Genomic DNA, 15,909 nt, shown 5'->3' with positions numbered 1-15,909 from the left:
TTATGATCATACTTTACTTAGCATGTTCGAATGAAAATAATTGTTACCTTCTGGGGATAAAGCTTCGGATTAGGACGGCTCATTTCTCAGATGTTTGGGTATGTGACCACTCGGTTTGACTCCCTCGTGGTTCAATTTCAGCGCATCAGAACTTTGAAGTCCAGTGAATTAGAAATAAGCAACTACATACTGATTACATACTGATTAAAATAGAATAACTATTGCATCCATAATTGTTATCAGTTCTCGCCTGTCTTTTTTTTTACTTTTTAATTTCGTTAAGCTTTCTTGTGGCTACTTTTAATCACTAGATAATTAGTTATTTTCAAAATACACGATGCTGTTTTATGTTTTTTCCATCCACTAAGGAAAAGTGTGTTCAAAAATACATTATTTGTGTGACAAAATATTGGTTTAGTTTTATTACCTTTGTAGAAAATAATTTAATATTTCACTGACAAATGTGTTATTCTCTTGAAATAAACTTTGTTATTGTTATCATCAACGCGTTGTCAAGTAATCGTCCAAAACGAAATTCGCTCTCGCACAGTACAAGAAAGTTTTTTTGCTGTTAGTTGGTTATTTTGGGTTTAACGCCGTTTTTCAACAGTATTTCAGTTATGTAACGGAGGGCAGTTAACTTAACCAGTGTTCCTGGATTCTGTACCAGTACAAACCTGTTCTCCGCAAGTAACTGCCAACTTCCCCACATGAATCAGCGGTGGAGGACGAATGACTTCAGACACAATGTCTTTTATCAAATCTTTTGAGCTAAGCGGGCGTGCTAAAGTTTTTGTTGTAGTCTATAACAGAGAAAACTAAGTATGCATTTCAAATAAGGAAAACACTAACTTAAAGGCGTACGCTAGAATTCCCTGCATATGAGATGGGCGAAAATTTTCCCAATAACAGAATTTCTTTAAACTTTGGATATTGAGGGACAATCATCTAAGAAACAAAAAAATGCAATAAAAATCATAGGTATTCGAAAAAGAGTTATCTGCCCTTGAAAACGTCATTTTTTGGGGAAATGCCGTTTTCAAGGGCAGATAACTCTTTTTCGATACCGGTGACCTATGATTTTTATTGCATTTTTTTGTTTCTTAGATGATTGTCCTTCAATATCCAAAGTTTGAAGAAATTCTGTTATTGGGAAAATTTTCGCACCAAATTCTAGCATACGTCCTTAATATGTAAAATCTGTGAAAAAAAGATTTATATAAATCGTCAGCCCATAGTTTGTACTACTGACGTTTGAGAACAAATAACTTTAACATTCATTTCTGTTGGACCTCGGTAAATAATTTTGATTATTGACCGGCAAATTATTTAATTTTTAAAGTAGATACTATCTATTTGAAACATTTTGAAATTTAGATAATTGTCTGGATATGCTTCTCTTAGTGTTCCTTTTACGTTTACTTTCAGTAGTATTGTCATTTGGATTACCTCTATAATGTAAGTTTGTATTTAATGCTACTTAAAACAGAAAGTTTGCCTTTTTATTTTCCATTTGCCCTTTTGATGCCATTATTTTTATGTCACCATTAAATGTTTTAGTGTTTATTTTATTCGAAATCAGCGTTAGAGATTGTTAAGACAAATTAATAGCTTTAGACTTTGTAAATGCCGTTTACGAGTATTTTACCACCATTCCTGTGTGTTTGCACGCGATCTTAGAATCTTGTTTCACTAAGGTATCCGCCATTTTGATAGGCGCGCTTGATTTATATCTTTGGCTCTCACAAATTTGCAAGAACACTTCCGAATTTCTCTTAATTTGATATACCAAATAACGTCACCAATCATTCTCTTGTTAGAATCAGAGAAAATAAACGAATTGCGTTTCACAATTAGATGTTATGTGTGTTTATTCCTAGGAATTAGTTTCCGTCTATTTCCGATGTTTCGTTCTGATTGGAATTTCATTGCTTTTAAATCTCGTTTCCATTACGCGCGATTTGGTGATAAATAACCGGTAAAGGATTAATGGAACATGTTCTGTATTCATTCCTGGTTTTTATTGACCATTGAAAGCTACTTTAAGCAACCTTATTTAATGGGATGAAGCTTTGAATGAGACAACTGTTAGAGTTAGAGATGTCGCAGTTCTTCGGCTTATTTTAATTCTGAGATTAAAAACTGACGCGTTATCCGAACTAACCCTTTGCAAGGGATTCGGCAACCTTCGCTCCAGAATTCTACACAAATGGAAAGGACAACCTTCGCTCAAGAATTCTACATTCGCTCCAGAATTCTACACTAATGTAGAAGGCAAGGGATTTGGCAACCTCTGCTCAAGAATTCTTCACTAATGGGAAAGGCAAGGGATTTGGCAACCTCTGCTCAAGAATTCTTCACTAATGGAAAAGGCAAGGGATTCGGCAATCTCCGCTCAAGAATTCTTCACTAATGGAAAAGGCAAGGGATTCGGCAATCTCCGCTCAAGAATTCTACACTTATGGAAAAGGCAAGGGATTTGGCAATCTCCGCTCAAGAATTCTACACTAATGGAAAAGGCAAGGGATTCGGCAATCTCCGCTCAAGAGTTCTACACTAATGGTAAAGTGATGCTCCATGGGTGTGGCGAGATTCAGTATCAAATACTAGCACTTCCTAAGTTGCCACTGAAAAAAAATTAAACGACAACACAAAAACACACTTTTTATAAAAAGAACTGAATGTAAAATGTAAAAATATTGAATCACGAATCTTGTTTAACACACATATGTCCTGCAATGTGAAACTACATCATTTCCGAGCAATGTTATTTTGTCATCCATCCCCCTTATATATATAAAGTAGATATATATTGACCAGCCTTTCATGTGTAACAGAATGTCCAAGTTCGTTTAATATATTGGGAAACTGAAGTGGGTGAAAACATGTTAACTTAAGGTGAAATGCTCCTAATTTGAAGTTATTGGTTTCCGTTTCGACATTTTGTTTAATATGAAGTTCAGCATATTCCTCATAGAATGCGTATTTTACATTTTTGATATTTCTGTAACTTTTTTCTCTGCAAACACGACCATTGACGTCCATTTTTTACGAACCGCGATTTCACGTCCGTCCGACGGTTTTCGTAAATCGTTCTCTTCATTCTACAAGAATCGATTTGATTTTTCTCATCGTATTTTCTTTTAAAAATGTCTTTAAAATGGTGTATAATTTGTGGAGATCATTTTAACGTAAAAGTCGATATTAACGTCTATTAAAGTTACGTAAGAGCGACAAATATGACGAACATGCACATGGACCATCATGTTAATTCTCGAACATGCTACGGCCAAATACGACACGTTGGTCATATTCGACCATATTTGACAACTGAAGCCACAAAAACCCTGATAAACTCGCTTGTGACCTCACGATTAGATTACTGCAATGCTCTTTTGTACGGCGTGCCAAAATCAACAACGAGCAAACTGCAAAATGTCCAAAACACAGCTGCACGTCTTATTACGAAAACAACCCGTTTTGAACATATAACACCAATCCTTAAAGATCTTCATTGGCTTCAAATACAAGATAGAATCAAATACAAAATTCTCATTCAAACATTCAAGGCCTTGCATGGACAGTCGCCGGTGTATATGAGAGACTTACTGGAGGTGTACGTGCCAACTAGAAATCTGAGGTCAGCAAATGCAGCAACAACCCTTGTGCCACAAAAAAGTCGACTGGTTACCTACGGGGATAGAAGTTTCAGGGTTGCCGCCGCAAAACTATGGGATTCTCTCCCTGACAATCTCAGAAAAGATTCATCACTTAATTCATTCAAAAGAGCTCTCAAAACACACCTTTTCAAAATTTTCTACAACACATAGGTACCAACTGTGACTATTTCTACTCATAATAAATATGCCATTGTTATTTTTGTAATACAGAACTATAGCAAGTCATTCGTCGCTGACGAAGGTCTCTTAACTGTACAACTCATCATGTAATTAACTAAATTGACAATCCATCTTTTATTTCATCATGTCACATTTTAAGGGTTATGACGTTCTATGTGTGTGTTTTTCGCAAGACTTGAGTTTCAGTTGAAATGTGTGGTATTTCTATCTAAAACAGTACATGATGGCACCATTTACCGGGAGGTTGAACCACTATATGCAGCCCGTCTGGGCGTACCAGATGTTTAAAGCACTGGTATTGGCAATAGGGGTAAAACGACCTCAGGGGTGGGGGTGCGGTCATGGCTGTTTGTTACAATAAGGCTGTTAATGTTATCATTGTTCATTTATGATATTGTTGTTATTTTTTATTATTATGTACAACGCCATTGAAAATACCATTTATAGAAAAGGCGTTTAATCAAATTGTTCAGTTTCAGTTTTTAGATTGCATATGTCATGTTTTGTTATTTTCCTACATATCTGCGATGTGTCACATGTTTAATTGTAAAGCGCATTTGAACGTATATTACATATGAAAAGGGCGCTCAACAAATCTGGTATAAAAATAATAATAATATAATATGTATTTGTCCACACCAATGTAAAAATAACGTGGTTCACTTGTGTACGGCATTAACATGACCAAACTCTTGGTAAGATTTAAGCGCGGTGCGTACTTTGGTAAACAACACGCGTTGAACATGCAAACGGACATATTAGCCAGACTGAAAACACTTACGAATGAGGGAACAGTGCCATAGCAATATAAATGAGCCGATTTTAGGAAGATTTTTATTACAGTGAAACAGAGAATCTTTTGCGTATTATTAACCAACACTCCATCTAAGATAAACTGTTTCAATGAAACAAGCTAGTTATTAAACTTTTGAATCTATAGTTTTTTTACACTTAAACTCAGTAATTACACAGAACATTGTATTGAAAACAGACGAGCTGTTCAGACTTAATGTTATTAATTAAATAATATCCTTAATGTCCGACAATAATGATAAGTACTGATACGGTACGGAATGTATACATGTATTACGATGTCGCGTAATATTGTCAAACAAAACCACAGGCCGCTCAGTACGACATAAATAAAAATGTTGTAGGCTCCGTTTGATTCATCACCATTTGCTCAAATACCTTTTATACACATTCATATAAACTTCAAATTGTTGAGACCTCAGTAAACATATTTAACATCATCCTATAATGGCACCTTTCTGTACCTATCCATTTATTAATAGCGTAACCACTACATAATCGGCTATAACGCAGCATTTTAAAGTTCGGTTCCAATATATTTTTGTTCTATCTCGGCTACTGTTGTCATATGCAGAAAGAGTCACATCAATGCAATTATCTGAAAGCCCTTGTGGAGATTTCCCGAACAATTGCTACAATTACATTCACCGTCGGAAGCTGTAATTATTATTAGAACCAACAAGGCGAAATTAGCGCTTATAATGAAAATCTAGTTAAGGCTATTGGGAACAAGTCCGCATGATCCAAATGCTATTGACGCTTTCATTTCATAATCATAACCGTACAAAAGAATTGTGATCTAATTTGGCTCGTTTGGGAGTTGCTTAGTCAATTAGCGCCCAAATTAGCGAGACCTGTAGATGTCGGCAGCAGAAATAACTAGCTGTTAACACTGGTGAGAGTTTTGATTGTTAAATTAGTCTAAAGGTCTGCTAATGATTCCAAAAAATGTGAAATGTTTCTATCAATAAATATGTAATCGTATCATGAAAAGGTTCATTTAATATAATATATATATTGATAGTTTATTCGTTTATTAAAGTCTCATCCGTATACAATACTGTATGTACACTCTGCATGATGCATTAACTGATGACTATATTATTATACAAATACTGTTTGTAGTATACTTATCACACATATCAGAATTTAAAGGAATCTACATCTCGACGAACAACAAAATTTAAATTAATTAAAGTAATTATTAGCCAGTAATTATTTACTTAGTTTGTTATGAGTACGATATAGATAAAAGTAAAGATAAATTAATTTCATTTTTTTTTATCAGATTTCTATTTCGTTACTAGCGCTTTAAAGAGCTTTAAATCACAGGCAAATTTGAATGTGTTCCCATGTGAAATGATATGTAATCTTGGGCTTAGAAATTGCATTTTCTTCAAAACTGGGTTTTAAAGTGTTACTTCTATATAGAAAAATAAAAGTGTGATTATATAATGACTGAAGCAGTACTTTTATCGCTTTGAATGTTTCATCTATAATATTGAAACATCATTTACATAGTAAAATTCGAGATCTAGTGTCATCCATCTAAAAGCATTGTAGGATCGAAAGGTAGACGATGCTAGATTGCCTCTGGTATGACAGAAGTATGGCAGGTTGCATGATGAAACATATGTCTACAGTATATATTTATTCTGTTATTTCAAATATAATCCTACCGCCATACTTAAGGTACTATACTATACTAGAAATAGTGTTTTGCTAATTCCCAAATTTTACACCCATAAACAAATGGGTTTAGCAGTTTTATTAAACGTAACCATTTGCATATCAATAGACAGATACAATTACTTCGTCTTTTTAATTAAGGTAGGTTTAGCTATATGCTTTTTGCGCTTAGAAGTAAAAATAGTACCAAATTCATTTGCAACACCTAGAAAGTAAATTAATACTGGTCATAATGATCTCTATTGTTAAAGAATTCAGTACTAATTTCAATTAAGCACAATAATATTTTATAGGATATGCTACTCCACAAACACTTTTACTAATCTTCTTTATAACTGGGGCCCCAACTCAATTTCAAACCAGTATTAAAACAGTTCTTCCATCCTGTATAACCCTCTCTGTTTAAATCATATATATAGAATAAAATATACATTGTAATGGGAAATGATAACTCTACTGGTTATTCAAAAACCATTTTATGGAATCAGTTCAGACGGTGTTGTTTTTTCAAAACAGATTATATTTCTTGTAAAACTATATGTATGAATGTAATAAAATATATACTCGGCGTCACTAAAAAGTTACCACCCTAATGGCCCTTATATTTTAAAAATCACATTGGACTGTGTTAAAAGCATAACACAACTACTTTTTGACGCAACTCACTGGTGTAAAGATTTGCCAAATTTGATGAACTCCATTTGAGGCACGGGCTGCACGTGCAAAATGACTTTTTCGAGCAATGTCGACATGTACGAAAATTCTATCGCAAATCATTCATCGCACTTGAAAGTTAGTCGACAGACTGAAAGGAATACGTTAAAAAAACAGAGTATCTTTGCTAAGAATGCCACTTTTAAAGCACGATCAACGCCATAAGGCCATTGGCATGGTTGGCGCCGAACTTTCATGGGCTGTTCTTACCTGACAGTCATGAAATGGGTTAGGAGGCATGATCAGACAGGATCTATGAGTAATAGACCGCGCACAGGCCATGAAAAAGTGACGTCGATATTGTATAAAAAATAAAGAGGTATATATTAAGTGGTAACTTTTCAATGACGCCCAGTATGTATCTTTCTACTTTTTGGCAAGTAGATATGATAAACTGAAGACTGAAATGTTCTTCCGTACTAAAGATGAATTTTAAAGAATTAGGTTCACAGGTTTTTATATGACATATAATAGTAAATATAAATACAATGATCCCACTAATAAATATTAGTTCAAATGATGACGTCAACGTCACACTTGTACCAGAATATCTTTGGCACTCTGAATGCCAAGAGTAATTAACCTATGTAAAATGCTATTACACAGCCATTCCTTTTCCTAACGGATGGCATTGCATTTTATTTTATTGTTTTTAATATCAGTAGCCGATGTACTTTTCGAATGCAAAAATATGTAATCAGTTTTGTGATTGATTGGGTATATTCGAGCCCAAGAACGCTAACAACAATGTAGCTACCCTTTAAATTTGTTTAATGCCTGATCCCAAAAAAGTCAAAGAAGACAAATGTTATGATCACTGAACTATCAAATCCTTACGTTTTTCTAATGTGTCTGTAGAAATGTGCAATGCCTTATGTCAACGGGTAAAAACTATTTATTGATGGACACTTTTCAACGCATATACTGGGTCAAGACTCACTCAAAGAAAGTACTCATTTATTTATATTAAAAATCCATGCTCCAGAATGATCAAAACCGATGCATCATTTGTGTCTGAATGGGGTTTTAGGTGTGTTAACTTCTTTTTGGTTTTTAATTGATTTATGTCAAAATTTAACTTCAGAGTCACTTTGTGATGCAATGACAGTTAATATTGACATTTTTTTATATCTTTGTAGCATAGTACGGATGCTCGAAAGAGTGTACAAGCGTACGTTTTTTACCTGAAGAAAGTACATTTGTCCAGTGAATATTTTTGTAAAGGAATAGTTATAAAGCTGTATATTTGTAATGCAGTTTTTTATTATGCTTAACAACCCTGATATGTTCTTCGCATTTCTTCCCTACAAAGTATGTAATACATGAAAAGATCGATTAACTCATTAAATATTAAGTGAAGTTGATACCTTTTAATGCGGATGAATATATATCGACTAAAAGTTGTGACTGTGATTGTGCATGGCCCTGAAATAGGTTTAAAATAAGCAATAATTATAGGCATTACATCTTAGCATATTTTTCAAAGTTTATACACGTTTGCGTTTAAAGGATGTAAGGTTGAATAGTTGGATACAGCACAAGGTTAGATTAAGAAACAATACATACAGCACACAGCCGCCCATCACTAGTATTTTTCGGTTGGATACAAAAACAATAAAAACAACACCACACAATACAACCAGGTACGATTTTCTACACGAATTTAAATAAGAATAAAGTACTGTTTATTGTACATTCGATATATCTCTGAGAAAGGTTACTAGTAAAATGTATTGAATAGTATTTACAGTATATAACCTGATGTAACTGGGATCAAAACAAGTGGATCCATTCTCTTTCACACCATCGTAAAAGAACAGGCTTGATTTGGGTGTTGATACGGAGTCACGAGTTCTTGCAAGAAATGTGGCACAAAAAAAAAAACTACATTAATTGAACGCCACATACCACAAATCTACACTGACATGTGTTTGGTACACAAGAAATTTTGCTTATTTTAACGTGTGTATGGTATATGACTACCCTGAAGTGCATAGGTGTGCTTGGCTTATTTTCAGCATCGGTCAAGGGATTGCAGAATTAAGGACAATGAAATTTTACACATATTATCACTAGGGAGAGTAGATATGATTGACATAATTTGCACCCTTGGACTTACACAAAATATTTATTCGATAATATCACAGGAAATAATAAATGCAGAACAAGTAGAAAACGAATTCCGTACTGTACTGTGAAATCAGTAGATCAAGGTCAAGCATTATTTCCTTTTTCCATAGGTTTCCATTATTAAAAAAATATGACACTGTCATATACCCAAAAATTGAGGGTGTGATTCTTTTAAAGACACCAAACATTTGTAATTATGCATAGGTTTTACCGATCCAAGATATTACAATTTCTCTTCGAACAAACCTACCTCATATATATAGAGGCCAAATGCCCACTGACACCTACTATTCTAAAATGACAATTGAAGGCTCACATTTAACCAGACACTTGTAAGATATTCCAAATTTCAAAGAAAAAACAATTGTATCGCTTGATTTGGACATAAAATTTGTTTTGTTAAGATTACATTTTATCCAACCAGATTATATCTCATTTATTATTACGGGTTGCTCTACACTTTCTTCAACCAATCCAAGGCCTCACAAATGTTGTATCGGCTCTCGTAGATTTTTCCAGACTGGATCACAATCGGCGCTTGTGCGCCTCGGGTGATCCTGGTCTGTCAAAATCTACTGCAGCCGAATGCATCTTCCCAGATCAAGCTACTTTTAAAACAATCCTATTTTATATTCTTACTCCGGGAAAGGATTACAGACCCTCTTTAACAAATTGCTCATTTATTATACCACATGGGGCATTGTAAAGTAGCTAAAACAAGTCGTTGTGGGTTTTATATCAGGAAATGGAAACGACGATAAACAAGTTTGCCATAGCAATTCGAGAGACAGTCATTAAGTTCACAGACTGTTGATTTAAAAACAATACTATCAAATATATGTTAGAAAACTTTAGCGTAAATACTGAACAGCATCTTAGTAACTGTCGTGCTTAAACACTTGATTTTCTCTAGAAGTAACTTTTAGTACGTTATGATTAGTGGCCTTGGCAACATTGGAAGAACGTTACAGGGCACTTCGGAAAAAAAATCATAATTCATTGCATATATTGCGCAAAGGAGATCATTTCTTTACACTTTAACTGTCACAAAGTGTCATATATCGGTAAAACCGATTGATGCTCCCCGAAATGATATTATTGCATTATTAAAAGAACAAAAGTGGAATTCACTGACTGGGCACATATAGTTCACTAATATTGAATAATCAAAGGGCAATATCTCATTGAATAATCCTTCCACTCGAACATGAAGATAATAATATTATGCGCACCTCCTCCCGAGTGTGAAGCATGCTATATTTTAAATCTGACACTGTAACGAAATGATATTCCTTTGCGTAAAAGTATCTCACTGAGTACAGAATTAAATGCTTCAGCAATTAAGTTAAGCATCATAATTCTATATTGAATGTATGTCTGTAATAAACAAAGCAGAAGCAACCGGAAATAATTGTGTAAATATTTTCAGTATTATATTGTAATTCACATATAACGAAACTATTTTCCAGGTAGCACAAATCTGATACTGTCTGACAATTAAAGTGTAAAGAAATGCTTCTTCTTTGCTCAAAAGTATCTTAATTGGTACAGCATTAAATACTACACCAATAGGCACAAGATCACAGTTATTTGCCATTGGTTGACCAATAAGGAAGTGGTTACGCTGAAAATAGTTTCTTTTTGTGATGGTGAATATTGGTGAATTTTTTAGTGATAGACCTGCAATAAATGGCATAATTGAGATATGAAATAGTAGAGTATACATGTACAATTTGACAGAATGAGAATGTCAGAATATGCATAACATGACTTTTGATTAGGCCAGTTTTGCCTGTTTGTGACCATCTAGAGAGCGCATGTGATTTGGTTCAAAATGGTGGAAAAAAGAGCCAGTCAAACCAATGTTTATTGTGGCTGGATTTTTTTCTCTTGAATAGTTCTCTTGAGTGCTGGTATTTTAGGGGGTTTGGTATGCATGCAAAATTGTAATAGTGTCCAGTGTCTACATAGAACAAATAGTAAATATAACTGTGGTCTTAGGCCACCAATTAAACACTTCAATTCTTTATTGGATAGTGTTTCACTGATAAAGAATTTGTGTAAAATTGGTACAAATGTATTTATAAAAATGTATTCTCGTATGGGACCGTTTCTGCTAGTATGTTTTTACAAATACAAATCAGAGATATGGGGCTGTCATAAGGAACGCGATCTTAAAAATCTAGAAGATACCTAATTTGTCGAGTTTTCGTGTTTTCGTGTTGTCGTGTCGGCGGGGCGAAAATACGACAAATACATAATTTGTCGAGTTTTCGTGTTGTCGTGTTTTCGCCCCGCCGACACGAAAACACGACAAATAAATGGCACCGACACGACATATTTATACCCGCCGACACGAAAACTCTACAGATAAATTTGTCGTGTTTTCGTGTTTTCGCCCCGCCGACACGACAACACGAAAACGCGACAAATTAGGTTTTTGTCGAGTTTTCGTGTTTTCGTGTTGTCGTGTTTTCGCCCCGCCAACACGAAAACACGAAATGGCAGAAATCAGCCACCATAATAAGAAGATCCTTCGGAAGCACGGAACGCAACCAAGCAAAATAATAGCAGACTCAGTTTAAATGGGTCTGTTCGTAAGAGGTAATGAAATGTGCGACATCCCTCACGCCTCTAGCAATTTTATTATAGTAAAATTAAACGGACTTCACTGTCCAAATGGAATCATGGTATATGTCAGCAGAAAGCATCATCTGCAGTGCTTAGTGAAATAAATAGATTCCCTTTATCAGTACAGCGTAAAGTCAGATCAACAAATTCTCTCTTGTCGATAGATTACCGGAATGTAAACCATATTTTCGTCGAACGTAAACCATATTTTCGAAGAAAAGAAAATAAAGTATTAGTAAATTCGTATAAGCAAGTTTTCCTCTTTAATATTCTATTCATAAATTAATCTCGTAAGGTCATACAATAAACGGCACAAAGGTAGTCGAAAAGTCGTTTTGTTATATATATCTATACTTGCGTACCCGAGAAAAATGGTCAGAATTTTGCTAAATAATCTCGATTTGCGTTTAATATATTATTTGTATCAAACTCTTGATACATGTACAAGTAGTGGACAACATATAGTCACAGTAACGGTCACAATACAAAACCTGCAGAGTCAGATGCAATATCTCAAAAATGTGCCATGATATTTTTGAGGACTTTTTTTCTGTGTTTCATTTCCTTACATACTACTTATTCCACACAAAAAGTCTATGTTGGAATTAGTTCAAACCCAAAAGTTAAATGACTAGCCTTCGTGTAAAACAACATTTATAATCACACGATTTGACATTAGCATAAAGTGCAATGCGTTTATTCGCCAAAAGTAATTTGCACCAATTATCTGTACGCACGTATTGAGTGTATAATATACTAACTAATTTAACATAGGTTCAATGCGCGTGTATATTCAATCAAGGGGAGGGAAGTGTGTGTGTGTGGGGGGGGGGGGGGGGGGGGGGGGGGGGAAACATACCAGTCTTTGTGGCTACGCAAAAGCATTTGTAGTTTTTTCAGGAATGATGGTCACAGGATTAAAAACACAATATTTAGGAAAAACTCACATTTTCCTGTATTACCGACATCTTTGTTGTTCAGGTAAGGTTCAGTGCGAGCCCCTGTCAATGTGGCAGAATTAATGCCAAACTGCGTTTATTCTGCCTATAACCAAACAGGTCCAATAAGAAGCAACAGATTTCCATCCATGAACTTATGGGCGGCTTTCGACCCATTTTGCTTGCAATAACTGCACTTGGCGTGTACTTACCAACTCCGAAATCAAAATGTTCGTGTAAAACAATGCCTTGGTAAATATACTTTTTAAAAGTTTCTATAATACAGTCACCACGTTTGAAAATAATACATAGATCTACTCGGTCGGAAATGTACAACATATTACATCATGTAGTTTTTATTAGCCGTACAATGCGCAAATATTCAGAATGAAAATATCGTTCTCATACAGTTTTACATAATCGCTCGTTACCGACATTTACACCAATATCTAATGATTTTAAAACGTTGGTGTACAGATAAAGGAGAACAGACAAGGTAGAATGACAATATAGTTCGCATACAGTATTTCATAATCGCTCGTTACCGACATTTACACCAATATCTAATGATTTTAAAACGTTGATGTACAGATAAAGGAGAACAGACAAGATAGAATGACAATATAGTTCGCATACAGTATTTCATAATCGCACGTTACCGACATTTACACCAATATCTAATGATTTTAAAACGTTGATGTACAGATAAAGGAGAACAGACAAGATAGAATGACAATATAGTTCGCATACAGTATTTCATAATCGCTCGTTACCGACATTTACACCAATATCTAATGATTTTAAAACGTTGATGTATAGATAAAGCAGAACAGACAAGGTAGAATGACAATATAGTTCGCATACAGTATTTCATAATCGCTCGTTACCGACATTTACACCAATATCTAATGATTTTAAAACGTTGATGTACAGATAAAGGAGAACAGACAAGATAGAATGACAATAAAGTTCGCATACAGTATTTCATAATCGCACGTTACCGACATTTACACCAATATCTAATGATTTTAAAACGTTGATGTACAGATAAAGGAGAACGGACAAGATAGAATGACAATATAGTTCGCATACAGTATTTCATAATCGCTCGTTACCGACATTTACACCAATATCTAATGATTTTAAAACGTTGATGTATAGATAAAGCAGAACAGACAAGGTAGAATGACAATATAGTTCGCATACAGTATTTCATAATCGCTCGTTACCGACATTTACACCAATATCTAATGATTTTAAAACGTTGATGTATAGATAAAGCAGAACAGACAAGGTAGAATGACAATATAGTTCGCATACAGTATTTCATAATCGCACGTTACCGACATTTACACCAATATCTAATGATTTTAAAACGTTGATGTACAGATAAAGGAGAAGAGACAACCTTGACGTGTTCAACAATGTACAACACATCAATCGGTTTTAAATGCTTTTGACCTCACATAGGACGAACCAGATTTACATTTGTTTCTGTGATTCAATGATATTTGTCAAGGATGATATCTGAGTCAGGATATATCACGGTTGAGAAACATCAGCATTATTGTAATATAATATAAAGGTATTGAAATTTTATTTCAAAAATATGTGCTGATTAGATCAATCCCCAATATATATTTGAAAATAAGGGATCTGTTTTGTCCATTAACGAAGTTGTGAATGGCCCTAATTAGTGTCTGTGGATTGAAACCATTGCAATTCTTAAGTGACTCGGATAGAGAAAAGGACAGTAAGTTAATTAAATTTTGATTTACGAGTTGTAAGCTACAATATAGAAGCGTCTGTTTAGAAAAAGCGTGCTGGGGCGAATTTTTGATTAGGTCACGAGTGATCTCCCATCTGTCAAATTATCTCATTAGTTTTCGCGGTCTATCAAAATCATTTTTACCTCTTCTTTATTCCAGATGTGCCTGAAATTGTTTTACTGAGCTCATTGGAGTCACTTAAGAATCTCTACTGTTTGGTGATAAGGACACCGACTCGATGTTAAAGGCATTTGAAAAAAAAGAGTTTCCTTTCTGGTGGATAAAGAAAAACGTAAAGTTGAATCATAATGTTATCTTTTGTTTTTTGGAAACAACTTTGGTCATTCATCGCAAGTTCGAAACATGGCACCACCTCATTAACTTTCAGTTTTGTGAAAAAGGAAAGGGCCGATAATTTCAGGGAGAGCTGATTTTAACAACTTTCCTAAACTAGTGAAGAAATAGACAAAACCAATTAGCTAAAAGAACCATGTACACTTGTCCGCTAATACCCCTCACACAAATAAGCTGAAATTAGATAATACCACTCCGTTTCCTTTGCACCTGCAAATTGTTAGCCAAAGTCGTTTTGTTTTTTATTTTAAGACGAACTGAGCATATGTGTTATGTATAGACAATGATTTGCGTAATAAAATAAATGGCACAAAAGTCGTCGGAAACTCGTTGTTATCTATACTTGCTTAAAAATGAAAAAAAAAATACGTTGACATGGAAACATGAGCACACCGGTATATATCTTTTAAAGTGGAACCTTGCGTACCTGAGAAAATAGTATGAATTTTGCTAAACCATCTCGACTTGCGTTTAATGCATGATCTTGTATTAAACTCTTAATAATACGAAAATATAAGAAAGCTACTTTTACATGTTCTTTTGAGAATGCAATGTTTTGTAGTTTTCCTGTGATTTCGGAATCAATCGGAGACGGGTTAATATAAGTTTGTTTTTTTTAAAAAAAGAAGATAAAACATATTTTATTTGTCGTAAATGTTGTTGGATCTTCTCAAAATCTTTTTCTAGACGCAAAAGTTCATATTTTAGAGTATTCCACATCCTTAATTGTATAATTTGTATCATTTTTTTTAACATAATTTTTGACTAAATGTGTTTCTGCAAATCTTTTCATATATAGGTCTAGATAATGAACACGGTGAATTTCAGATTATAATTGTCAGTATTAGAGTCAGTGTTCCATCCCATCACATTAAAAAATCCTGATGTTTCATCATACCCCAGATTCATCCATATTTCTCTCTATGTCCGTTATAGATCCAAGATAATTCTTCTGTATATCTTGATGTATATGTCGTTAATCTTTCACCTATTGCTATGTCCATCGACTGC

Source organism: Mercenaria mercenaria, chromosome 8 (assembly GCF_021730395.1).
Source record: "Mercenaria mercenaria strain notata chromosome 8, MADL_Memer_1, whole genome shotgun sequence".
Classification (NCBI taxonomy): Eukaryota; Metazoa; Mollusca; class Bivalvia; order Venerida; family Veneridae; genus Mercenaria; species Mercenaria mercenaria.
This window is presented reverse-complemented; position numbering follows the sequence as displayed.